A 25876-nucleotide genomic window follows, 5' to 3' on the forward strand; every position below is an offset into this window, starting at 1 on the left:
GCTGAGACAGAGTTTTTCCTCTGCATTCCAAGGGCCTAGCACAGTGTTTGGCATGTAGTAAGTACTTAATCATTGATTAATTCAACATTTATTAAGTTTAATTTTCATTCATATACACAGACCCCAAAAAGAACCACTTAGAGAAATGATACAACCAAAATCATATAAAGTTTAAGGCAAAAAAGGCATTCAAAACACACTCAGTAGTATTAAAGTATAATTTTATGATTTATGATACTGATCTATCACTTTTTTTAAAATGCTTATTTACTATTGAGAGAGAGAGCGTGAGCAGAGGAGGAGCAGAGAGAGGGGGACAGAGGATCCGAAGCAGGCTCTGTGCTGACAGCAGTAAGCCCAACGTGGGGTTCGAACTCATGAGCCCTGAGATCATGACATGAGCTAAAGTTGGAGACTCAACTGACTGAGCCACTCAGGTGCCCCTAATAATAACTAAACATAGATAAATGTGTATATGTTATCCATAAAAATGAAAAAGTTCCACCTGGAATATCCAAAATTAGGTTAAATACATTTTGAACTTCATTAGAGTTTTTGATTGTTTGCTATAAATATTAGATGAAATATTTAGAACAATTAGATTATTAGATGAAAATTATGCTTGTCTTCAATCTCAGTTGTTAGATAACAAATAGAGCAAGCCTTTTTTATGCTATAACTTAGAAAGTACAACTTCCAGATCATAATTTCCTATTTTTCCAACTTTCCCACTCCATGGTCACACAAAATCTGTTTTTTAACTCATTAAGACCTACAAACCTTGGCAGTATTTCTAGTTTCCTAGGACATTCCTTCTCTAACTAACTTCCTTTCTTATACAGCTTAGTATAAAAAGTATGTAACAACACAGGAAAATATGAATAGTATAATATTCAGTAGAAACAAAAAACAGGCTACCATATTTTATTTATGTATAGTATTCATGATTGTAGCTATATAAATAAACAAAAGAGTTATGTAAGGATGGGATACCTGGGTGGCTCAGTCGGTTGAGCATCCAACTCTTGATTTCAGCTCAGGTCATGATCTCATAGTTCATGGGATTGAGCCCACATTGGGCTCTGAGCTGACAGCAAGGAGTCTGCTTGGGATTCTCTCCCTCTCTCTCTGCCCCTCTCCTGCTCGCGTGTGCGTGCTTGCACTTTCTCTCCCTCTCTCTCTCTATCAAAATAAATATATAAACTTAAAAAAAAAAAAAGAAGTCACTTTAAAAAAAAGTTATGTAAAGATATACTCCAAACCATTACTCTTGGATATTTTTTGCACAGGGGTGGGAGTAAGGTTATTTTAATTGAGTATCATTTTCTCTACTTCAATTCTTTACCATAATCAAGTAATAGCAGAAGAAATATATCAAGGTTTGCATATAAAATGCCCTGGGGGCACCTGGGTGGCTCAGTTGGTTAAGCATCCAGGCCTGGAAACTGCTTGGGTTTCTGTATCTCCCTCTCTCTCGGCCCCTCCCTGGCTCACGCTCTGTCTCTCTCTCTCTCTCTCTCTCTCTCTCTCAAAAATAAATAAACATTAAAATGCTCTGGAAGAGAACACATAGACACATACTCATACATGTACACTGGTGACATTTGTATTAGTGAGGTAGAATTACAAGTCATTTTTCTTTTCTCCAATACTTCTTTAAAATGTATGTGTATATTTTTGATGCTATAATTTTAAAATAAAAATTTTAACAAAAATTAAGGACTTTGAATATTATTTTAAAACTTGTTGACTGGTTGACTCGCTTGCTTTTACTATATTAATCCATGATTTTGTATTTGTCTTACTATAATCACCACTATGCCTCTCTATAGGCATAGTTACTTACCTATCTCTTTGGAATCAGAGAGCTGAATCTTGTGCCTCTTTTTCTTTTTAATAGTTTTTAATGTCCAGTGGTGATATATTGTCAGTCATATCAATACTGAAGTGATTCAGTGTATAAGAATTTATATTTCTTTAGATATTTACTGAGCATATACAATACTCTGGGTAATGTCCTAAACATTAGAGGGAACAAACGTTGAAAAAGACACAGTCAATGCCTTTAATAAAACATGTTAAAGGACTTATTTTTACTTTCTCACAGAGATGGTGAATTGATAACTCTTGGGAAAAAAAGCATGAGGGTCTTAAAAGATACAAAGCCTTGTGAATGCTAAGCACTCCATATGTTAGTTAGCATTTTTATTCGTGGGATTATGGTGGCTAGTTAGCTAGCAAATATTTTTATATTGCTTTATGTTTAAAAAAATGTTATTAATGTTTATTTATTTTTGAGAGACAGACAGAATGTGAGTGGGGGAGGGGCAGAGAGAAAGGGAGACAATCCAAAGCAGGCTCCAGGCTCTGAGCGCAGAGTCTGATGTGGGGCTCGAACCCATAAACCGTGAGATCATGACCTGAGCTGAAACCGGACACAACTGACTGAGACATCCAGGCACCCCATATTGCTTTATGTTTTAAATCACAATTGAAAATGTGACATGACAATGGGGAAAAGACCCAAACTAAGAGTTTGGAGGTCTAGTTTCAAGTCTCAACTCAGCAACTAATTAGCTGCATGAAGATGGACAAACTACTTAAATTTTCTGTGCAATTTCTTCACGTGTAAAATGAGGGTCTAAACTAAATGATCTATAAAGTTCCTTCCAACCTTAAAATTTAACTATCCTCAGGCGCCTGGGTGGCTCAGTCGGTTGAGAGTCTGACTCTTGATTTCGGCTTAAGCCATGATCCCAGAGTGATGGGATTGAGCCCCACGTCGGGCTCCATGCTGAATGTGGAGGCTGCTTGAGGTTCTCCCTCTGCCCCTTTCCCCTACTCCTGTACTCTCTCTAAAAAAATAAAAAAAAAAAAAATTTTAAAGAATCTAAAATTTAACTATCCTCTGTTGAGACATATCAGAAACATCATATGACTTGAAGGTGATGATGGCTTTATTACCAGTTCTGAAAAATGCTAATTCCAAATCTGTGCAAGTAATTATTGGATCTCATGTTTGTGAAACATCAGATATTACTACTGTTACAGAAACCAAATTAGAACACTGTGTTATACTTCCAAGCAGTGCTATGCACACAAAACTAGCATATATAATACTATAGGTCCTAAACAATATAAACATAGAGATTAAAGAGAGGCATTTTTAAAATGAGTGTTGTATGACTTTTTTTGAGTTTTCATGAACTAAGATTTCATTTCTCTGGGTGTTCACAAACATTATGTTTCAGTTCCTTAAATGAAAATAGGTGAGTGGGCAGGTTTCTCAGAGCTACAGTCTTTACTTTAGGGACTGTCCCTTTCCCATAAAGTTTACTTTAGAAATGGTGGTACATGGACTCATGTTGGATAGGAAGGACAATAGGTGAAATTGATGATGGCAGGATCTGGGTCTGCTGACATACTCCAAGCTATTTACATATATTTTTAAGTTTATTTATTTTTGAGAGAGAGAGAGAGAGAGAGAGAGATCAGGGGAGGGGCAGAGAGGGGGACAGAGGATCCCAAGCAGGGTATGCATGAACGAACCTTGAGATCATGACCTGAGCCAAGATCAAGAGTTGGACACTTAAACAGCTGAGCTACCTGGGCACCTCTAGTTACTTTTTTTTTAATGTTCATTTATTTTTGAGAGAGGGGGAGACAAAGGATCCAAAGCCACCCAGGTGCCTCTTATAATTTTTAAAAAATTTTTTTTAATTTAAGTGATCTCTATACCCAACATAGGGCTTGAACTCGCAACCCCAAGATCAAGAGTCACATACTCTTCCAACTGAGTCAGCCAGGCACCTCTGATTTTTTAAAGTTAATCTATATATTCCATTTTCTTGCCAGCAATTTCTGCTGTATCAACACTTTTCCAGATTAAAAATTTGGGACTTTTGGGGGCACCTGGGTGGCTCAGTTGGTTAAGCATCTGCCTTTGGCTCAGGTCATGATCTCGGGGTTTGTGAGTTCAAGCCCCGCATCAGCTCTTTGCTGTCAACACAGAACCTGCTTCAGATCCTCTGTTCCCCTCTCTCTCTGCCCCTGCCCTGCTTGTGCACGTGCACGCTCTCTCTCTCAGTCTCAAAAAAATAAATAAATAAACTTTAAAAAAATGTTGGGGCTTTTCTTTGCCCTTTGGTTCTCCTTAATTCCCTATAACCAGCTGGTCACCAAGGCCTATAATTTTTTCTAATGTCTCTTGATTGTTTTCCTTCCTCTTCATCTTTACTTCATTTCCACATTCAGGCTCATGCTTGTTTCAGGCTCATGCTTGTTTCACAGCAATAACCTCTTCATGGAAGCTTTCATGCAATCAGTCTAATTTCTTGAACCACTTGCCTTCATCATAGCACTATCAGGTTTAAGAACTTGCAATTTTCAGGGCACCTGGCTGGCTCAGTTGTTGGAGCATATGACTCTTGATCTTGAGGTTGTGAGTTTGATTTTTTTTTTAATATTTGTTTATTTTTGAGAGAGAGAGATGGAGCACAAGCAGGGGAAGAGTGGAGAGAGATGGAGACAGAATCTGAAGCAGGTTCCAGGCTCTGATCTGTTAGCACAGAGCCTGACGTGGGGCTCAAACTCATGAACTCTGACATCATGACCTGAGCTGAAGTTGGATGCTAAACCAACTGAGCCACCCAGACACCCCTTGGGGTTGTGATTTGAGCCTCACACTGGGTATAGAGTTTACTTAAAAAAAAAAAAAAAAAAAAAAAAACTTGCAATTTTCTCCATTGTCTACAAGATAAAACTAAACTACTCCTCCCAGCATTATAATCCCTCCATTACCAGATTTTAACCTTATTTCTCTGTTTTTTAGTATGTATTCGTATTAGTTAATGTTATGATAGCTGCTATAACAAATAGACACAAATGACTCAGAAAAGACAGAGACTCACTTCTTTCTTTTTTTAAGTTTATTTATTTATTTTGAGAGAGACAGCAGGAGCAGGGTAGGGGCAGAGAGAAGTAAAGAGAGAGAATCCCAAGCAGGCTCTGCACTGCCAGCTGCAGAGCCCAATGCAGGGCTCAAACCCAGAAACCACGAGATCATGACCTGAGCCAAAAGCAAGGGTCAAATGTTTAACCGACTGAGTCACCCAGGCTCAGAAATTCATTCCCCAGAAATTCATTTCTTAATTTAGTGTCTGAGTTCCAGGCTGCTCCATACAGTCATACAGGGTCCTTCCATCTTGTTTCTCCATTCAACAGGGTTGAATATGGATCACAGGACATCTTCTTTTTAGCCCTTGAAAAGGCAAAAAAGCAGGCTTGCCATCTGAAAGTCTCTGCCTAGGAATGGGTGGGCGCATATTATCTCTACTCAAGGGAAGTTGGACATACAGCACTATTCAGCAATCATGTATCAAGCTACAGTTAATACAGAAAAAGAAGAGAAGTTGGGCGAGGTAGCTGCATATGTTGAAGGACCTAACTGGCAGATTGGTGTCTTTTGCAAGATTGACATCATGGCAGATCCAAAAACTGATGACCAATTACATTTCACTGATATCAAAAAAATATTTCAACTCTTATACTCTCACAGGTAGAATGAATTCCGTACTGGCCACATATGGAGGCATTGCTTTGATGGTCTTATACTTCAAGTTAAGGTCTAAAACAACACCAGCTTTGAAAGCAACATAAATGGATTTTAAACTGTACCTCATCTGTTAAGTTCCCAAGCCCAGAGAAGCTAATGTCAATTCATCATCTGGTATTCAATTTGTACAATACATTATGAACCTGGAAAAAAGAAAAGAAGAAAAAAGAAGTCAGCAAGCTCTGTGTGCCACACGCCCTCTGCTTCCATTGTCCTGGTCTCTCCAACACTCAGCTTTTCTTTCCTTCTCTCCTTCTCTTCTCTCCACTTATCCAAATAACATTCACCCTATTAAAGTATTACCTCCTCTTATACATATTGCAGCCATATTAAAGAATGTCTCAGTAAGCTGAAGGAAGTGGAAATAGTTCCAGGCTCTTTAAAACTGATTTGTAGATCCTGGTCTTTGCTCTTCATGAAGTGCTTCCCCCCTTACTTTTGTTTTTTACAACTTCTTGAATTCTTGGAAGTGGATTTCAGAAATCTTAAATAACACTCACAGAATAATAAGTAAAAAGGGGAATGGTGGGGGTGGGAAGAGGGGTTGCCAATAGCACGGGTAGAATCCACTTCTAATGGCTGAGTCCAGCTACCACAACTATTTGTCCTGACTTGATAGTACTCTAACTGGGACTAGAGTGTAGTCTTGATAAGACTTAATTTCTTGTAAAATAACCTTGTTGCCTAAATTGATGTAAAATATCTACATAAACTGTGCAACCAAGGGAAGGTAATGCAGATAAAAAGGGTATCAAAGAGAAGCAGTTTGGCAACGTTCATCCAGAATTGTCTGAGGGAAAGACACTGAATCTGATGAGCAGGATCATTCTGGTTATTAGAGAAGTGTAAAAATAATTGCTTCTTTACATATATATATATTTTTTTAACTTTTAACTTTTTATTTTTAAGAGAGAGAGAGAGAGAGAACATGCACAAGTGGTGGAGGGGCAGAGAGAGAGGGAGACACAGAATCTGAAGCAGGCTCCAGGCTCCAAGCTGTTAGTGCAGAACCTGATGTGAGGCTCGAGCCCACTAATCGTGAGATCATGACCTGAGGTGAAATCAGACACTTAACCAACTGAGTCATCCAGGCGCCCTGAATGCTTCTATATGTTGAAGTATTTAGGGAGAAGTGTACCAGTGTAGGGAATTGATTTTGAAATATGTTTTTAAAAAAATAAGGTAGATGAGTGGATGGATAGAGGAATGGAAAAATGGCTAGACAGGTGGTAAGTGTAGTGAAATTTATATTAAGGGTAGAATCTAGTTGGTGAGTGTATAGATGCTCCTTGCAAAATTCTTTCAACTTTGCTGCATGTTGAAAATTTTTATAACAAAATAGGATAGAAACCTGCTAACATTTTTTAAATACTTTCCCTGTGTCAGACCCTTTACATTAATGATCCCATTTCATCCTCAGGACAAGCCTGTAAGACAGACACTATAGTATTATTAACTCCATCTTATAAATGAGCAAACAAGCACAGAGAGGTTAAGTGACTTGCCTGACATCCCACATTTAAGATGAGGCCAATCTAAGATTTAAATCCAGGTGTGTGTTGTTTGCAAAGCCAGATCCCTTGGTTATGGGACAGGGATAAGTCAACAGGCTTTTTTCACAGCCTCCATAAAATATTACTCAAGATTCTATCATTCATTTTTCCTGATTCCTTATCCATGAAGCAGTCTTCCTACTTCTTCCCAAACAACTTGTATCTGGGAAAAGAGTGTCCTACGCCTAGTGGATGAACTACATCTCTGGTCACAAGCCTGTGATCAAACTCCAGAGCTGTGTTGGTTCTCAACTGTTAGTGGAAAACGAATGTCATCTATGTGGGGTACTGGGCTTTCATATTCATCACTAAATCAAGCGCCTATCAGTTACGATGTTCACTTGGAAGGGTAGGATGCCATTGCCTTTTGGCCCGGTTGTCCATTTGAACTCTGGTAGGCTACTATTAACCTGGGGCTCCCCTGGTCCCTCCAAGTACTTTCCTTAAACTCACCCAACACCATCCATTGTTTTTCTGGACCTTCGCTATTATCACTTCGGTTTCAAAATTTACTTCTGTGTAGGGGCACCTGGGTGGCTTCAGAAAGTTAGGCATCCAATTCTTGCTTGGTCATGATCACAAAGTTCATGAGTTCGAGCCACACGTCAGGCTCTGTGCTGACAGAGCAGAGCCTGCTTGGGATACTCGCTCTCTCCTCTTTCTCTGCCCTTCCCTGGCTTGTTCTCTCTTTCTTTCTCAAAAATAAATAAATAAACTTTAAAATTTATTTCTCTGTTAGTTGTTACAGTAGCAAGAATATACCCAACAGTATTATTACAATTTTCATCTACTAATGGAACTTTTACTTTTGTTGGCATCATAGAGTGATGGCAATAAAATTTATTGCCAACAATACTACTACAATTTGTATGACCCTAAGAAACAAATGTACCAAATGAATATCTCAATATAAAGGTTCTTTATAGGGTAAATTTGTTCCCTGCTGTGTCTTGGATTCTTTAGTGGAACACAGTAAGTTGAGTATCAGGGCTTTAGTGAAGAACAAATCTTGTCAGAGTGAATTTTGAGGGACAGAACTCTTAGGATAGTCAAAGAAAAAACATGGATCCCAGAGCCCTTCCCCTACCTACTAAATCAGAATTTCTGAGAATGGGTGCAAGTAATGTGCATTCCAAACAAGTTCCCCAAGTGATTCTTATGACCACCAAATTTACTTTAAAAAATGTTTTTAATGTTTATTTTTGAGAGAGAGAAAGAGAGAGAGAGAGAGAGAGAAAGAGGGAGAGAGCGTGTGAGGAGGAGGGGCAGAGAGAGAGAGGGAGACACAGAACCCAAAGAAGGCTCCAGGCTCTGAGCTGTCAGCACAGGCCCTGATGCAGGGCTCGAACCCACAAACCATGAGATGACCCGAGCCAAAGTCAGAAGCTTAAGCAACTGAACCACCCAGGCGCCCCTTATGACCACCAAATTTAAGATCCACTATTCCAAATGACTTGGGATATTTTGGAAATCTGTGACCAAACTGTTGGTTGTCAAAATGATTTGGGGGCACCCATGGCATTCACTGTGGGGGTGGTTAGAGATGCTAGATGCCCTCTAGGGAGAGTCCAGCACAGCCAACCATCCTCATGATTTTCTAGGGTCTCACCAGATATTCACATTCACATAGGTGAAAAATCTATTATAATAACGTAAGCCTAGAACACAACCCCATTTTACATATAAGCACAAAATATTTTTTGTGTGGTTTTAATATACACTGAATTTCTCAGGAATGCAACTACCATGTTAATCAAAGATTATTTTATTAGAAAACTTTTTGAAAGTTGTAAAATCACAATTCTGACAGCTCACCAGTATAGAACATCAGCATCAGACTGCATGTGCTGCACCTACAGTGATTCCATGTCTAGGCATAAACATTTGAAAACTTTAAGTCTTTTAATGTAGTCATACCCAAGTGTGTAAGGAAAAATTCAGTTTTCCTCCCTTACTCTCATACTACTATCAAACTCACAACTTCTGATACCAGATGTGTGGAATTTTTTGCCCATACCAGACAATTCTCTGTGACACCAGCAAGGTGTCTTATGAAATTTAACTCAATTCTGACACTAGCTAATGGAGACAACATGAGATCCCACAGATTTAAGGGCTCAGTCCCATGAGATTTCCCCCACTTCAGATGTCAACTGCAATTAGTAGTAACCCATAACCTTTGTCTGACTTGGCTACAAATCCGAAGTTCCCATGACCTCCTTCCCTTGGATTCAATTACCTGCTAGAACAGTTCACAGAACTTAAGGAAACATTTACTTATGTTTACCAGTTTACTATGTTATAAAGGATATGACAAAGGATACAGATGAACAGCCAGAAGAACAGATACACAGAGCAAGGTATGTGCAATATGGAGCTTCCATGCCTTCTTTAGGCAAGCTACTCTCCTAGAACCTAGATGTGTTCAACAATCTTGAAGCTCTCTGAGCCCCATAATATTGGGAATTTTATGGAGACTTCATCAGATAGGCATGACCAATTATCAACTCCATTTCCAGCCCCTCTCTCCTCTTTGGAGAGTGGGGGGTGGGGCTGAATATTCCAAGCTTCTAATTGCCACTTGGTCTCTCTGGTGACCACCCCCATCCAGGACTCAACCAAGAGCTCACAGAGTTGACTCTTTAAAACAAAAGACATTGCTATCACCCAGGAAATTCCAAGGGATTTATGAGCTCTGTGTCAGAAAATGGGGGTCAGAGACCTATATATACATATTTCCCATTATTCATACCAAACGTTTACATATTGAAGTATTATTTTTTTTATAAATGGCTTTCTTTTTATTTCTCCTTGACATTGTTGTTAGAGCATTATTTTTATTTCTTTGAAAATATACATGTGAGGTAGATTATATCTATGAATTTCACTTCAGGATAGTAAACAGGATGTTACAAATATAAATTATAAAACAGTGGACACTGATCTGATAAGGTGAAGAATCATTGCCCTTGATACTAAAGAACATGCCTTAAACACATAAAATCTTTTTTTAAATAAAACAGCAATCATGAAGTTACATTTTTTAAGAAACAAACAAATCTGGCTAGTAAATGGATGTGTTCTGGGTCTATGATCCAGAAGAATATGAAAGAGAGTGAGAGATAACAAAATGAAGTTGCCTTATAGATTTTGTGTTGTTGTTGAAAGATAAAAAAGATGCCCATTATCAAACTGAATAGATGTGTTTATAGAAAAGTTTCATAATAAAATCAACCACTGTGGTCCTCCATAGGCTCAGAAGAGCTATCCAAATGCAAGGTGTATAATATACAACACACTAAAGACCAGACATGGTGGGGTGTGTACTAACCCAACCAGGCTCAAGGAAGAAAGGTACTGACTTCTAATCAAGATAATTCATTCAGCAAATATTGAACATCTGCTATATGCCAGCTGCCAGGAATAAGAGAGTCACTGCTTTTAAGGATTGATTTTATATTTTAGCAAGGGAGCCAGGCATATGACCAAATAACCATACTTCAGTGTGATAGGATGATAGGTAATACGCTGGTTTTCATGTTGCACATATCTTGGAAGAGGTTGAGAGGATGTGATCACAAGGTGACCCTCAAGCTGAGCAATTAGAGTCTCTTTACCCCTCCCTTGTCCTTGGAATATATGTTCTACTCACCATTCCCACACTAGGAGACATTTCAAGGATGCAGCCTTAAGAGAGTAATGTGTTGTTGAGGCCATCTGGACTTTGTACGTGACTGGGCCCCATTAAGGCATTAATATAAACTTTTAAGAATCTGGCAGGTGGGTGTGGAGATCTACTTGTCTTACAGCTGACCAACACAAATATTGTATGGAAGTTCCCTTGCTTATTAAACCTGCAATTTACCAATCTGGAAAAGTCCCCTTCTTTCTTCTGTCTCTCCTGGTCCTCTGCATATGGGGGCCAGTTTTGAATTTCACCTGGGAAACTCCTGCAGATGCTAACCAAGGACAAAGAAAGAAGAGTCTATCTGGCTAAGGGAATCTGTAAAGCCTTCCTGTAAGCTGAGTCTTAAAGGATGAGTGGAATGAAACAAGTGAAGAAGTCTGTGTTAGGAGGCGGGGAGAAGGGAGATAGGTGATAAGCAGGGTGTCAAGGGAAGGCTATGCATGTTGTGTGGCCTTCATGGGGAAAGTTATTCAGAAGTCTATTCAAATATTTTAAAAAATTGAGGTATAACTTATGTACTGTGAAAGCCTTTACACACCACTATAGCTCAGTTTTTAAATATACGTAATCCATGTGAAAGATATATAAAGCCAGACTCTAAAGTGGTATTGAAATAAGGAAGAGAGCCAAGTGTAAACTGAACTCAACTTTGATTTGTGCAAAGGTAACTAGACATTTTCAATGAAGAAGGGGGAAATAGGGAAGGGAAATGAGCAGTCAGGAGTGTGGAAATTTACAAAAAATGGGAAAGGGCCATCTGTGTTTGTTAACTGGCATTTATTGACGTTAGGCTCCTACCCTGCCAGAGAGACTAGGAGACAAGCATCTTGTGGCTAGGTGTTGGCTAGAACAAACAGTAAATACTTTCAGCAGGCTTGTGCTTTCCCAAGCAGCAACCTAAGGGGGATGAAGTCATCATCCTGGACTTAAGAAGTTAGAAACTTTGCTAGTGTTTGTTCAAGTCTCTTAGTATAAGGGGTGGGCAAAATAATTTCTGCTAAGAGTTGTCATAGTTAAGGGTGCCTGGGTGGCTCAGTCCATTAAGTGTCTGACTCTTGGTTTCCACTCAGGTCATGATCTCATGGTTCATGGGTTCAAGCCCCTTGTCAGGCTCTGTGCTGACAGCGTGGAGCCTGCTTAGGATTCTCTCTCTCTCCCTCTCGCAAAAAAAAGCAAAAAAAAAAAAAAAAAAAAAGCCCACCCCACCAAAAAAAAAAAAAAAAAAAAGGCAAAAACAAAACAAAACCCACAGAACAAAACAAAAAAAAGAGTTGTTATAGGTCAAGACTGAGGGCTTGTTGAAAAGAGGGCTCAGCAGAGGCTGACTAGAGTTTGGTCAAGGATTAAGTCTTTATCACCCATCACTCAGATCAAGATATAGAATATATCTAGCAACTCAGAAGGCTCCTTTGGGCCACTTCTCATCAATACCCACCCCAAAGGTACCCAACATTCTGCCCTCCATCACAAAAATTAGTTTTATCTGTTTTTGAACTCAATATACAGACATATCTTGTTTTATTGCTCTTTATTGTACTTTGCAGATTGCAATTTTTACAAACTGAAGGTTTGTGGCAACCCTGCACCAGCCAAGTCTATTGGCACTATTTTTTCAACAGCATTTTCTCACTTTGTGTCTTTGTGTCACATTTTGGTAATTCTCACAATATTTCAAATTTTTTCATTACTATTACATTTGTTATGGTGATCTATGATATTTGATGTTAATTATTTTGGGGCATTGCAAACAGCACCCATAAAAGATGGCAAACTTAATCGAAACATGTTGTGTATGTTCTGACTGATGCACCGACCAATTGTTCCCCATCTCTCTCTCCTTCCTCAGGGACCCCTATTCCCTGAGACATAGCAATATTGAAACTAGGCCAATTAATAACCCTAAAATGGCTTCTAAGTATCCAAGTGAAAGAATAATCACATGTGTATCACTTTTTTTATTTTAAGTAAGCTCTATGACTAATGTGGGGCTTGAACTTATCACCCAAGATTAAGTCTCATATTCTACCAACTGAGCCAGCCAAGCACAGCTCACATTTCTCTCACTTTAAATCAAAAGCTAGAGGGGCACCTGAGTGTCTCAGTCAGTTGAGCATCCAACTCTTGATTTCAGCTCAGGTCATGATCCTGGGGTTGTGGGATTGAGCCCCAAATCGGACTCTGCATTGAGCATGGAGCATTGCTTAAGATTCTCTCTCTCTCTCTCTCTCTCTCTCTGCCCTTCTCCCCCACTCATGCTCTCTCTCTCTCAAATAAATCAATCAAAAGCTAGAAAAAGGCATGTTAAAAGCTAAAACAAGCCAAAAGCTAGGCCTCCTGCACCAGTTAGCCAAGTTATAAATGCAAAGGAAAAGTTCTTGAAGGAAACGAAAAGTCCTACTGCAGTGAATACACAAATGATAAGACAGTGAAACAGCCTTATTGCTGATATGGAGAAAGTTTTAGTGGTCTTGAGAGATCAAATCAGCCACAACATTTCCTTAAGCCAAAACCTAATCCAGAGCAAAGCCCTAACTTTCTTCAATTCTGTGAAGGCTGAGAGAGGTGAGGGAGCTACAGAAGAAAAGTCTGAAGCTAGCAAAGTTTGGTTCATGAAGTTTAAGGAAAGAGCCATCTCCACAACATAAAAGTGTGAAGTAAAGCAGCAAGTGTTGATGTAGAAGCTGTAACAAGTTATCTAGAAGTTATCTTCATTAATGAAGGTGGCTACACTAAACAACAGACTGTCAATGTGGTCAAACAGTCTTCCATTGGAAAAAGGTAGGACTTTAATAGCTAGAAAGAAGTCAATGTCTGGCTTCAAAGCTTCAAAGGACAGGCTGACTCATTATTGGGATCTAAGGCAACTGGACTTGAAGTTGAAGCCAATGCTCATTTACCATTCCAAAAATCCTAGGGCCCTTAAGAATTATGCTAAATCTACTCTTTCAGTGCTCTGTGAATGGAACCACAAGGCCTGGATGACAGCACATCTGTTTCAAACACAGTTTACTGAATATTTTAAGCCCACTATTGAGACTTACTGCTCAGAGAAAAATGTTCCTGTCAAAATATTACTGCTCATTGACAATGCACATGGTCACTCAAGTGTGCTGATGGAGATGTACGGTGAGATGCACATTGTTTTCATGGCTCCTAACATGACATCCATTCTGCAGCCAATGGATCAAGGAGTCATTTTGATTTTTATTTATTGTTTTTATTTTATTTATTTTTTTAAATTTTTTTTTAACATTTATTTATTTTTGAGACAGAGAGAGACAGAGCATGAACGGGGGAGGATCAGAGAGAGAGGGAGACACAGAATCTGAAGCAGGCTCCAGGCTCTGAGCTGTCAGCACAGAGCCCGACGCGGGGCTCGAACTCACGGACCGCGAGATCATGACCTGAGCCGAAGTCGGCCGCTCAACCGACTGAGCCACCCAGGCGCCCCAATCATTTTGATTTTTAAAACATATTATTTAAGAAATACATTTTGTGATTTGGTTAGTGTTTTAGTAACATTTCAAGTTTTTTTGTTTGTTTGTTTTATAGACTAAATGTAGGGTTGGTATAAAGCAAAAATCTAATTATTAAATTTCTCATTTGTGTTTTATTTTCTTGAATACTTTTTTTTTCAGTTGTTTAAGGAGATTTAAAAATTATTGTACTTTGGTCAAAAAATAATAAATATATCTTATAAATGTAAAAAGAAGAAATATATTTTGATTCAGTAAAGTTGCAGGATACAAAATTAATATACAGGAAATCTGTTGTGTTTGTATATACTGATAACTAGCAGAAAAAGAAATTAAGAAAATAATCCCATTTACAATTGCATCAAAAAGAATAAAATACTCAGGAACATATTTAACCAGGGAGGTGAAAGAAATGATAAGACACTGTTAAAAGAAAGTAAATATACATAAATAAATGGAAACATACACCATATTTATGGATTAAAAGAATTAATATTGTTAAAATGTCCATTCTACTCAAAGCAAGCTACAGGTTCAGTGTAATCCCTATCAAAACACCAGGAGTACTTTTCACAGAACGAGAACAAATAATTCTAAAATTTGTATGGAACTGCGGAAGACCTCAAAGAGCCAAAGCAATATTGAGAAAGAAGAAGAAAGCTGGAAGTATCACAATCTCAGATTTCAAACTATACTACAAAGCCACAGTAATCAAAATAGATGATAATGGCACAAAAATAGATCAATAGAACAGAATAGAGAGCCCAGAGAAAAACCTCTACATTTATAGAGAGGTTCAATTAATCTATGACAAAGGAGACAAGAATATACAATGGAGAAAAGACAGTCTCTCTAATAAATGGCATTGGTAAAATGCAAAAAAAAAAAATGAACCTGAACCCCTTTCTTATACCATACACAAAAATAAACTCAAAATGGATTAAAGACCTAAATGTAAGACCTGATGCCATAAATCTCCTAAAAGAAAACATCTCTTGGACAATGGCCTCAGCGATATTTTTCTGTCTCCTAAGGAAAAAGAAACAAAAGCAAAAATAAACAAGTGGGACTACATCAAACTAAAAAGCATTTGTACAGCAAAGGGGACTATTAACAAAATGAAAAGTCAAGCTACAGAATAGAAGAAGATATTTGCCAATGATAGATCTGATGAGGGGTTAATATCCAAAATATATAAGGAACTCATACAACTGAAAAAAAATCTGATTAATAAATGGGCAGATGGGATACCTGGGTGGCTCAATCAGTTGGCTCAATCAAGCGTCCAACTCTTGATTTCAACTCAGGTCATGATCCCAGGGTCATGGTATCAAGCCCTGTGTTGGGCTCCATGCTGAGCGTGGAGGCTGCTTGATATTCTCTTTCTCTCTCTCCCTCTGCCCTTCTCCCCAACTTGTACTCTCTCTCTCTCTCTAAAATAATTTTTAAAAAATGGGCAGAGGATCTGAAAATACATTTTTCCAAAGCAGACATATAGATAGCCAACAGACACATGAAAAGATGCTCAACATCACTAATCATCAGGGAAATGCAAATCAAAACCACAATGAGATATTACCTCACACCTGTCAGAATGGCTAGTATCGAAAAGACAAGAAATAAGAAGTGTTGGTGAGGAAGTGGAGGAAAAGGAACGCTTGGGCACTGTTGGTAGAAATGTAAACTGGCACATCCACTATGGAAAACGGTATGGAGTTTCCTCAAAAACTTAACAATAGAAATATCATCTGATCTAGTAATTCCTCTTCTGGGTCTTATCTGAAGCTAACAAAAACACTAATATGAAAAGATATATGCATTACTATGTTTCTTGCAGCATTATTTACAATAGCCAAGATATGAAAGCAACAATAGAGGAACGGACACAGAAGATGTGGTATAGACAAAGGAGTATTACTAAGACATAAAAAAGAATGAAATCTTGCCATTTGCAACAACATGGGTAGATCTAGAGGGTGTTATGCTAAGTGAACTAAGTCAGAAAAAGACAAACACAAGATGATTTCACTTATACATGGAATCTAAAAAGCAAGACAAATGAACAAACAAAAGCAGAAATAGACTCATAAATACCAGAGGACAGGGGAGTGGGGGCATGGGCAAAATACATAAAGGGGATTAAGAGTTACAAACTTCTAGTTATAAAATAAATAAGTCATGGGGATGAAAACTACAGCATAGGGAATATAGTCAGAAATATTGTGATAACCTGGGGCACCTGGGTGGTTCAGTCAGTTAAGTGTCCAACTCTTGATTTTGGTTCAGGTCATGATCTTAATGGTTCGTGAGACTGAACCCCCCTTGGGGCTTTACAGTGACAATGTGGAGCCTGCTTGAGATTGTCTTTCTCCCTCGCTCTCTGCCCCTCCCCTGCTCACACTCACTCTCCCTCAAAATAAATAAAGATTAAAAAAAAAATGTTCATCAACACCAGAATACATAAACTGTGGGGTGCCTGAGTGGCTCAGTCAGTTAAGCATCTGACTCTTGATCTCAGCTCAGGTCTTGGTCTGGAGTTGTGAATTTGGGCCCTACATTGGGCTCCACTGTGGGTATGAAGCCTACTTTAAAAAAAAAAAAAGAATAAACTGTGATATATTCATAAACACGGATTTCTTTCCAATTATGAAAAAAATGTACTATTGCCATACAATATAGATAAGTCTTATAGATGAAAAGCCATACACAAAAGAATATATACTATATGACTCCATTTATAGGCATACCTCAGAGATATTATGGATTTGGTTCCAGATAACCACAATAAAGCAAATATTGCAATAAAGTGAGTCAAATGAATTTATCAGTTTCCCAGTGCACATAAAAGTTACGTTTGCACTATGCTATAGTCTATTAAATGTGCAATACCATTATATCTAAAAAACCAATGTATATACCTGAACTTAAAAATACTTTATTGCTAAAAATACTAACCATCATCAGAGCTTTCAGCGAGTTGAAATCTTTTTGTTGGTGGAGGGTCTTACTTTGATGTTAATGGCTGCTGACTGATCAGAGTGGTGGTTGCTGAAGGTTGGGGTGGCTATAGTCATTTTTTAAAACAAAACAATGAAAGTTTGCCACATTGATAGACTCCTTTTTTTGTGAATGATTTCTCTGTAATGTACAGTGCTATTTGATAGCAAAATGTGAGATCATGACCTGAGATGAAATCAAGTCAGAGTTTTAACTGATTGAGCCACCCAAGTGCCTTGGCATTGTTCTTTTAATTTTAGCCATTCTGATGAAGGTGTAGCAATATTTTATTATGAGTTTTGTACACATTTCCCTTTTGACTGAGCACCTTTTTATATGCTTATTAATTATTTGGCTATTCTCTTTTGTAAAGAGACCTGTTGGGGTCTTCTTCCCACTTAAAAAATTGAGTTATCTTTTTCTTACTGATTTGTAGAGTGGATAGGAGTATGTTAGTTGGATCCCATGGGAAGCAGATACCAATATGAAAGGATCAATGAGGGGTGCCTGGGTGGCTCAGTCGGTTGAGCAGCCGACTTTGGCTCAGGTCATGATCTCGCGGTCCCTGAGTTTGAGCTCCGCGTCGGGCTCTGTGCTGACAGCTCAGAGCCTGGAGCCTGTTTCGGATTCTGTGTCTCCCTCTCTCTGACCCTCCCCTGTTCATGCTCTGTCTCTCCCTGTCTCAAAAATAAAAATAAAACGTTAAAAAAAAAAAGAAATGATCAATGCAATTGATGTATTGGGGGTAATGCCTATGAAAAATAAAGGGGAGAGAAATAAAGGAATAGGCAGGAAGAGTCTTCAGATGCAGATCTGACACTTGTGAAAAAGGAAAAGGAAGGAGAATTGGGTAGGAATACAATCAGATTGAAGTACATCTCTGAGAAAGTCTTAACCAGTCCAATGAGAAGCTCTAACACAACAGCTCCCCATAGAGAAGTTCTGTACTGGTTGGAGATAGTGAGCCCTTGTCCCACAACTGTGCTTATAACTGGCTAGATGTTTCTAAGGAAATGTGTGTACTTGGCTTGCAAGCTGAGGTAGATCTTTTCTAGAAGTGAAATCTAAGCAAAGTAACTGATGGACACCACAGAATTCTTTACCAGATGTATGTATTGCAAGTATCTTCTCCTAGTATGTAGCTTGCCTTTTTATTCTTAGTGGCATCTGTTACTTTTAATTAAGTCCAATTTATCTATCTTTTCTTTGTTATTGCTTTTTGTACATTGTTCAAGAAGTCTTTGCCTTTCTCAAGTTCATGAAGGTATTCTCCTATGTTTTCTCCTAGAAGTTTTATCATTTTGCTGTTCACATTAAAGTCTATGATCCATTTTATTTTATTTTAATTTTTTTTACGGTTTATTTATTTGGGGGGGGGTGCAGAGAGAGAGGGGGGAGAGAAACCCAAGCAGACTCCACGCTGTTAGCACAGAGCCTGGCACAGTGTTTGATTCTACAAACAGTGAGACCATGACCTGAGCCGAAATGAGGGGTCAAACACTTAACCAAACTGAGCCACCCAGGTCCCCCCATAGTCTATGATCCATTTAAAAAAATATTTTGGGCATGGTGTAAGGTTAGGTTCAGGTTCTATTATTTTCCAGATGACAAATTTTTCCCAGCACTAATGAAAAGACCTCCTTCCCTGCCCCACCCCCCCGCCCCCACCTGCAGTAGAGACTGTTCTAAACAAGTGACTGTATATGTGTGGGTCTGTTTCTGGATTTTCTAGTCCAGCCCATTATTCTATTTGTCTAAACTTGTGCTAATATCATACTATCTTAATTTCTGTAGTTTTATAATAAATTTGGATATGTGGTAATGTAGATTCTTCAGCTTTATTCTTCACTATTGGCTTGGCTATTCCAGGACCTTGGCATTTCTCTATATATTTAAGAATCACCTTTTCAATTCCAACAAAAATATGCTGCAGTTTCAATTGGGATTCATTAATTCTATAGACTAATTTGGGGAGAACTGATATTTAAACAATATTAAGTCTTTCAATCCATGAACATGGCATGTTTCTGGAGAGGAACTTCTAGGTAGAAGGGAAAGTAAGAACAAAGGCAGATGGACAAGAAAGAGCATAGCTTCTGGGATATGAGAAGCTACAAAGCAGTTCATTGAGGTGTAAAAGTGCAAGGCATGGAATGCAGAAGATGAGGCTGAAAGATGTGCATTCATACTAAAGACTCAGGTGACAATGGATTTGAATAGGTTCGAATGGCTTTCACAGGGGTTAAAAGTGTAGGCAGGGATAATAGTTAGGAGACCATTCCAGGAGTTTAGGTGAGATATAATGAAGAACATTGACAATGGCAATCAAAGTGGGAAAGAAATGGATTCATATTTTATTGGTAAAATCTGCAGTACTTGGTGACGGGATGTTGTAGGGTAGATGGGAGATGGTGAGAGTCAGAGATGGCTCCCAACTTTCTAACCTGTGTCTGAGTAGATGGCGGTACAAAGAATATGTGAGTAACAGTAAACCTGGGAGAGAAATGGTGAGTAGGTTGAGGTTGGCATGCCGATAGGGCTCCCAGCGAAGTGTCTGGAAGACAACTGGATACATATGGTCCTGGAATCATAGGTAAAATCATGAGAATGGATCAGATCACACAGGGAGTATGTGTGGGTTGAGAAGTATTAAGCATCCTTCCCTCATATTCTCAGTGAAACTTAAATTTTCCTAATTCTTTGTCTTCTTTTTCAAGACAATATTGCCCATTGATCTTCCCTGGGTTAAAAATCATATAAAGGGGTGCCTGGGTGGCTCAGTTGGTTAAGCATCCAAATCTTAATTTTGGCTTAGGCCATGATCTCACAGTCCTGAGATCAAGCCCTGCATTGGGCTCCATGCTAGATGTGGGACCTGCTTCAGATTCTCTCTCCTTCTCCCTCTGCCCCTCTCCCCCACTTTTTCTCTCTCTCAAAAGCAAACAAAAACCATATAAGAAATAGTGTTTACTGGTCTGACATTACGTTTATGACCACAAGTTTCAAATAGTCATTCAGTGCAGCAGAAATACCTTCTAAAGTTCCACTCTCAGAGACCATGTTTTTGGCTTCTCCTCTTCCTCCAACCTTCTATTCTCTCCTTGCCCTCTACTCTCAGTTGAATTTTACCTCATAATTTACTAAAAAAAAAAGGTGGGGGGAGAAATTTGACTACCTCATTTTTATTTTTATTTATTTATTTATTTTTAAAATTTTTTAACGTTTATTTATTTTTGAGACAGAGAGAGACAGAGCATGAACAGGGGAGGGTCAGAGAGAGAGAGGGAGACACAGAATCCGAAACAGGCTCCAGGCTCTGAGCTGTCAGCACAGAGCCCGACGCAGGGCTTGAACTCTCGAACCGGGAGATCATGATCTGAGTCAAAGTCAGATGCTTAACCGACTGAGCCACCCAGGCACCCCTGACTACCTCATTTTTATACCATCAAGTGTACCAGGTTCTCTGCATCCTCTCTGCCTTCCTTCTCATTACCACAGAGGAGTCCCCATTCCAATCTACAGCCAACCCTGTACATCTGTCCTCTACATTTCACCCTTTTTCCCTGCCTCACTCATTAGCCCCCTTCTCTCTATCATCAATTTATCCTTTGCTGCCAAGTCCCTTTCATCTTTATACAAATATGCCTTAATATCACTCTCTATAAACAAAGCAAATCTTCAGTGCCAGAGACTGCTAGTGCTCACTGATACTCATTTTCTTTTCTTCTTCCCGAGCATATAGCTAAATGCTATTTCTCAAATTCTATTTTTCAGCCTCCTTGTGGAGGTCATACAGAAAGTAAATTGTGACTTAGTAATGTACTCAACTTTCAGGCCTGGCCCATAAAAATCTCCCATGTATGATCCTCTACTCTCTTTTCTTTTCCAGGCTGATTTTGAAGGCCGCATGTTGATGCTACAAGACCGAAGGCATCTTCCAGATTACTCCTGGAAGAAAGCCACTCAACTCACACTGGACTGTGACTTGAATAATAAACAAACTTCAATTGTGTTAACATGTTGAAATTGTGGTTGTGAGTGACAGCCCTTAGCCTCATATAGTTCTGCATTCCCCCTTCAGTTATTGCCTCATTTCTGTTTCCTTTAACACTCTTGAAAGGGTTGTCTGTACTCCTTGTTTTCATCATTCTCCTCAACCTCCTCAAATTCAGCTTTCATCCCCACCATTCCATTGACATGGCTCTTATCAAGGCCATTAATGACCTTCATCTTGCCAAATCCAAGGTCCTTTCTTTATTCTATCTTTTTCAATCTCTCAGCATCATTTAACACAGCTGACCATCTCCATTCTTTCTGAAACACCCTCTGGGACATCATAGTCTCTTGGTTTTCCTCCTGCTTCACTGGCAGCTCCTTCTTCTCTACCAGTTCTCTAAGAATTCAAGGATCCCAGGGTTCTTTTTCATATTTTTTCCCCTCTATCTACACTCTATGTTTAGGTAGTCTTATCCCAAATGAAATGCCACTGATTCCCAAATCTTTATTTCTAGCCCTGACCTTTTCCCTTAGCTTTTGTTCTGTATATTCCACTGTCTACTAGGATGTCTACTAGGCATCTGTAACTTAACATGTCAAAAACACAACTCCTGATTTTCCCTCTCAAACCTCTTTCTTTACTAACCTTCCTTTTTACCTGGTTGCTTAAACCAAAAATGTGGGAGGGGTGCCTGGGTGGTTCAGTCGGTTAAGCATCCGACTTCAGCTCAGGTCATGATCTTGCAGTCTGTGGATTTGAGCCTGGAGCCTGCTTTAGATTCTGTGTCTCCTTCTCTCTCTGACCCTCCCCTGTTCATGCTCTCTTTCTCTTTCTCTCGGAAATAAAAAAATATAAACATTAAAAATAATTTTTTTAAAAATGTGAGAATTGCCCTTGTTTACTTTTCTCCCTACATCCAGTCCATCACCAAGTCCTTCTGCCTCAGTCATCAAAATAGCTTACTAAATTTGACTTCTTTTCGCTATCTCCTCTGCTAAGACACTAATCCAAAGCACTTCTTTCATTTAGACTACTCCAACAGCCACCAGGTAGTGTTCACTAAGTTTAACATGTCAGCCTGAGTAAACATCTCAAAATGTATTCATAAATCAATCACACACAACACTCTCCAATAGCTTTCTGTGTGCTACTGGAATTAAACCTCATCTTCCTTATCATCGTCTACAAAGTCCTAGAGGATCTGGCCCCTGCTTACCTCTTCAACCTCATTCTGTTTGCGTTAGTCCTCCTGGCCTTCTCTCCATCCCTCAGGTAAGCTCTTACCAATCTCCAGGATTTGGTACTTGCTATTCCTCTGACTGGAATGTTCTTTCCCTGAATCTTCCTGTGGATACCTCTTTCTGATCACTTAGGACTCAGCTCAAATGTCACGTCTTCAGAGCATCCCCATCCTCAGTCATATACTATCCCATTGCTTTATTTTCTTTACAGCAACAAAAAAACAAAATACCTTCAGGATAGTATTTTAAAGGATCTTTTTTGATAATATGCTCGATGTCTTTCGTGTGGGCCATAGCTGCATGAAGGCAGATGCTCTGTCTTCTTTCTTAGTGTGTCACCACCTAAAGAGTACCTGGCACAGAGTAGATATTTGTTGAACTGAATGAACAGTATCAACAACTGGGTGCCTTCGAGGAAAACTAGCATGCGCTATTCTCTTCTATAAGTGCCAATAACTAGCTGCCTATCATCTTTACAGTAATAAGCTCTTTTTCTCAGCATAAGTCCCCTCAAAATCAAAATTACTACTTACCTTTGTTGTTTTTTAGTCCATCCATCACCTTGTCTTGCAATCTTTCTATCTTAAAAAATTAAGTGAGGGCACCTGGGTGGTTCAGTTGGTTGAGCATCCGACTCTTTGATTTCAGCTCAGGTCATGATCCCAGGGTGGTGGGATCCAGCCCCACATCAGGCTCTGCCCTAAGTGTGGAGCCTGCTTGGGATTCTCTCTATCCCTGTCTCTCTCCCTCCCTCTGCCCCTCTCCCCTGCTCATGTGCACTCTCTCTCTCCCTCACTCTAAAATTAAAAAAATAGGGGCACTTGGGTGGCTCAGTCAGTTGAGTGTCTGACTTCAGCTCAGGTCATGATCTCAGGGTTCTCTGGAGCCCCACATCAGGCTCAGTGCTGACAGCTTAGAGCCTGGAGCCTGCTTCAGATTCTGTGTCTCCCTGTCTCTCTGCCCCTCCCGCCCTCAAAAATAAACATTAAAAAAAATTTTTAATAAAAAAATAAATAAATGTATCCTGTACAACTAAAATATTTTCCCTTTTCAGATACGGACTGAACCTTTCAAAAGAGCGTTCCACTACTTTAAAAAAATGTGAAAGGGTTAAAACAAATCTTTAGGAAGGTAAGATAATAAAACCCATAGCTTAGTCATATGACAAATTAAAAAAGCCCTGGAAATAAATATAAACATGTGGTCCTATTAATGAGGAGATTTAAATAAGTCAGTCTTTGAAAAATAAAAGATAACAATTGATTAGTTCAAAATTCTATGGTTGTTACTAAATCTCCTTAGGTAAACTTGTGAGTTTACAGATTGGAGTGGTGTTAGAACTGGTCCTAAGTACTGCAACTGGGACAGATTCTGTTCGGTCCAGAACTCTTCAGTAGACAAACATTATTATCCTCTATTAAGTTCAAGAGGCACCTAAAACCAATCAATTTCTGAAGGTGGAATATAAACAAATAGACACAAAATATTTTCCATTCCTATTTGTCATTCACCTTCCTAATGAATTCTTAAACATCTGTGCTAAGTTCTCCCTTACAGTTCTGATATTGGGGGTTCTAAGGTTAAATTCGTCTAAAAACTAAATTAAAAAATTTCCCTGGTACCAAAATGGACAAGAAATCTCACCTCCTTTCTTTTTACTCAGCAATTCCTTTAGAAAAATCGAAATTATAAATGATGTCTCTTTGAGAGGTATGTATACCTTTTAAAAAGCTAAATAAGCCTCTTGCCAGTTTTGAATCCCTCTAAGGTCTTTCTTAGGGGCCTTGAAATTACCTCTTTGAAACGCAAGCACCAGGGAGGACCCTGTCCCACCTCTTGGTCTTTGTGGGATTTTAAACCCCAGCTATTGGCTTCCAGATGTAACTTCGTATTATTTTGTTCCTTTGGATAAAGACAGCAGGTCGGTGTTGGATTATATCTGCCTGGCTACATAAACAAATGAGGGTTGTTGCGTCTTTCTTTTGGTTTTTTTTTGTGGGTTTTTTTTTTTTTTTTGTCTTTACAATCTCTTTAGTGCATCACATGTTTTAATGCTTATTCAATAATAAAATTGTTTCATTCTTTCCTACTTTTAGCGGAGAGGATATTATGGAGATGGTAGATTTTATTTTTATTATTTATTATTTTTATTTGTGCGAGAGAGATATCGAGCGATCGAGAGAGCGAGAGATCGAGAGAGCGAGGGAGAGATCGCCCAAGCGTGGGAGAGGAGCAGAGGGAGAGAGAATCGTGAGCAGGCTCCACGCTCAGAGCAGAGGTCAACAAAGGGGCTCAATCTCACGACCCTGGGATCTTGACGACCTGACAAGAGTCAGAGGCTCAAGGGACTGAGCCACTCAGGTGTACCAGATTTTATTTTTAATGATTTCCCCAACTGGGTCCTCCAGTTTCAGCACTTGTATAGCTGGCTGATAATCCCCATGCCCCCTCCACACTTGTCTTAGGCAGTAAGGTATAGTGCAAAGACCACGGAATCAGACAACCCTGGGTTTAAACCGTGCTTTTCATTTTACCAGAACGTAACTTCTCTGAAGTATTACTTCTTTTTTTCTCTGAAGTATTACTTAACTTCTCTGAACCCCTATCAACCTCATTTACAAAATTAGGACAATAATACGTTTTAAATGAGGTAAATAAACGGACACACAGGAGGTGCTTAGCACTCGAACGAAACAGAGTTATACCACACTGCCTCCACACACTAAACGTGTGTTCCACTCCCCCTCTCCTCGTGGGTACCTGTCAAATCCCAGGATAGCGTTTACCTCACTAATCTCGAGCACACTGCGTTAATAGGCAACGACCTCGCAGTGAGGATCTTCACAGCTGAAAAAGTTTTAGTAGGTAAAGTTGACAGAGCCCTCGCAATTCAAACAGAATGGGGGAAAATCAGGTTGCGGGGGTCCCCAAATGCAAATACGTGAATTACAAATGAATACAGGCGACAGCGCTTCCGCACTTCCTCTCGGGGCTCATCAGGACACCGCCCGCCGACGCGGGGGCGAAGATTTGCATGTACGAAGTTGGGAAGAGGCGGGGAACCACCCATCGAAAACCCCGGCCGCCGTCCCCCGGGGCCCCGGAGAGCCAGCCCCACTTCACCGCCCGGCCCGCCCCCAAGTGCTCCGGTGCGGCCGGCCCCCTGGACGTCACCGCACCTTCCCACCCTCTTCTGAACTTTAAACCACGCGCCTCAGAACAACCTGGAGGAGGGGGATTTCTTCCGAGCCGGCGGCTTTCGCACGCTCAGAACAGTCACCGCCCGGCTCCCCGCGTTCCCCGCGCTCCC

At 39.4% G+C, this 25876-nt stretch overlaps 1 long non-coding RNA gene and 1 pseudogene across 1 annotated transcript; one reads left to right on the forward strand and one right to left on the reverse strand.

Annotated features, from left to right (window-relative positions):
- Nucleotides 1-4925: 4925 nt before the first annotated feature.
- Nucleotides 4926-25868, reverse strand: LOC125937028 (uncharacterized). Its single transcript, XR_007462214.1, has 4 exons — nt 25791-25868; nt 25353-25413; nt 5677-5757; nt 4926-5260 (listed from the first exon to the last, which is right to left on the reverse strand). It is a non-coding gene; the product is annotated as an uncharacterized LOC125937028 (long non-coding RNA).
- Nucleotides 5411-5671, forward strand: LOC125937025 (ATP synthase membrane subunit K, mitochondrial-like; annotated as a pseudogene).
- Nucleotides 25869-25876: the final 8 nt, after the last annotated feature.

The sequence above is a fragment of the Panthera uncia genome, assembly GCF_023721935.1.
Source record: "Panthera uncia isolate 11264 chromosome A3 unlocalized genomic scaffold, Puncia_PCG_1.0 HiC_scaffold_11, whole genome shotgun sequence".
In the NCBI taxonomy this organism is placed as follows: Eukaryota; Metazoa; Chordata; class Mammalia; order Carnivora; family Felidae; genus Panthera; species Panthera uncia.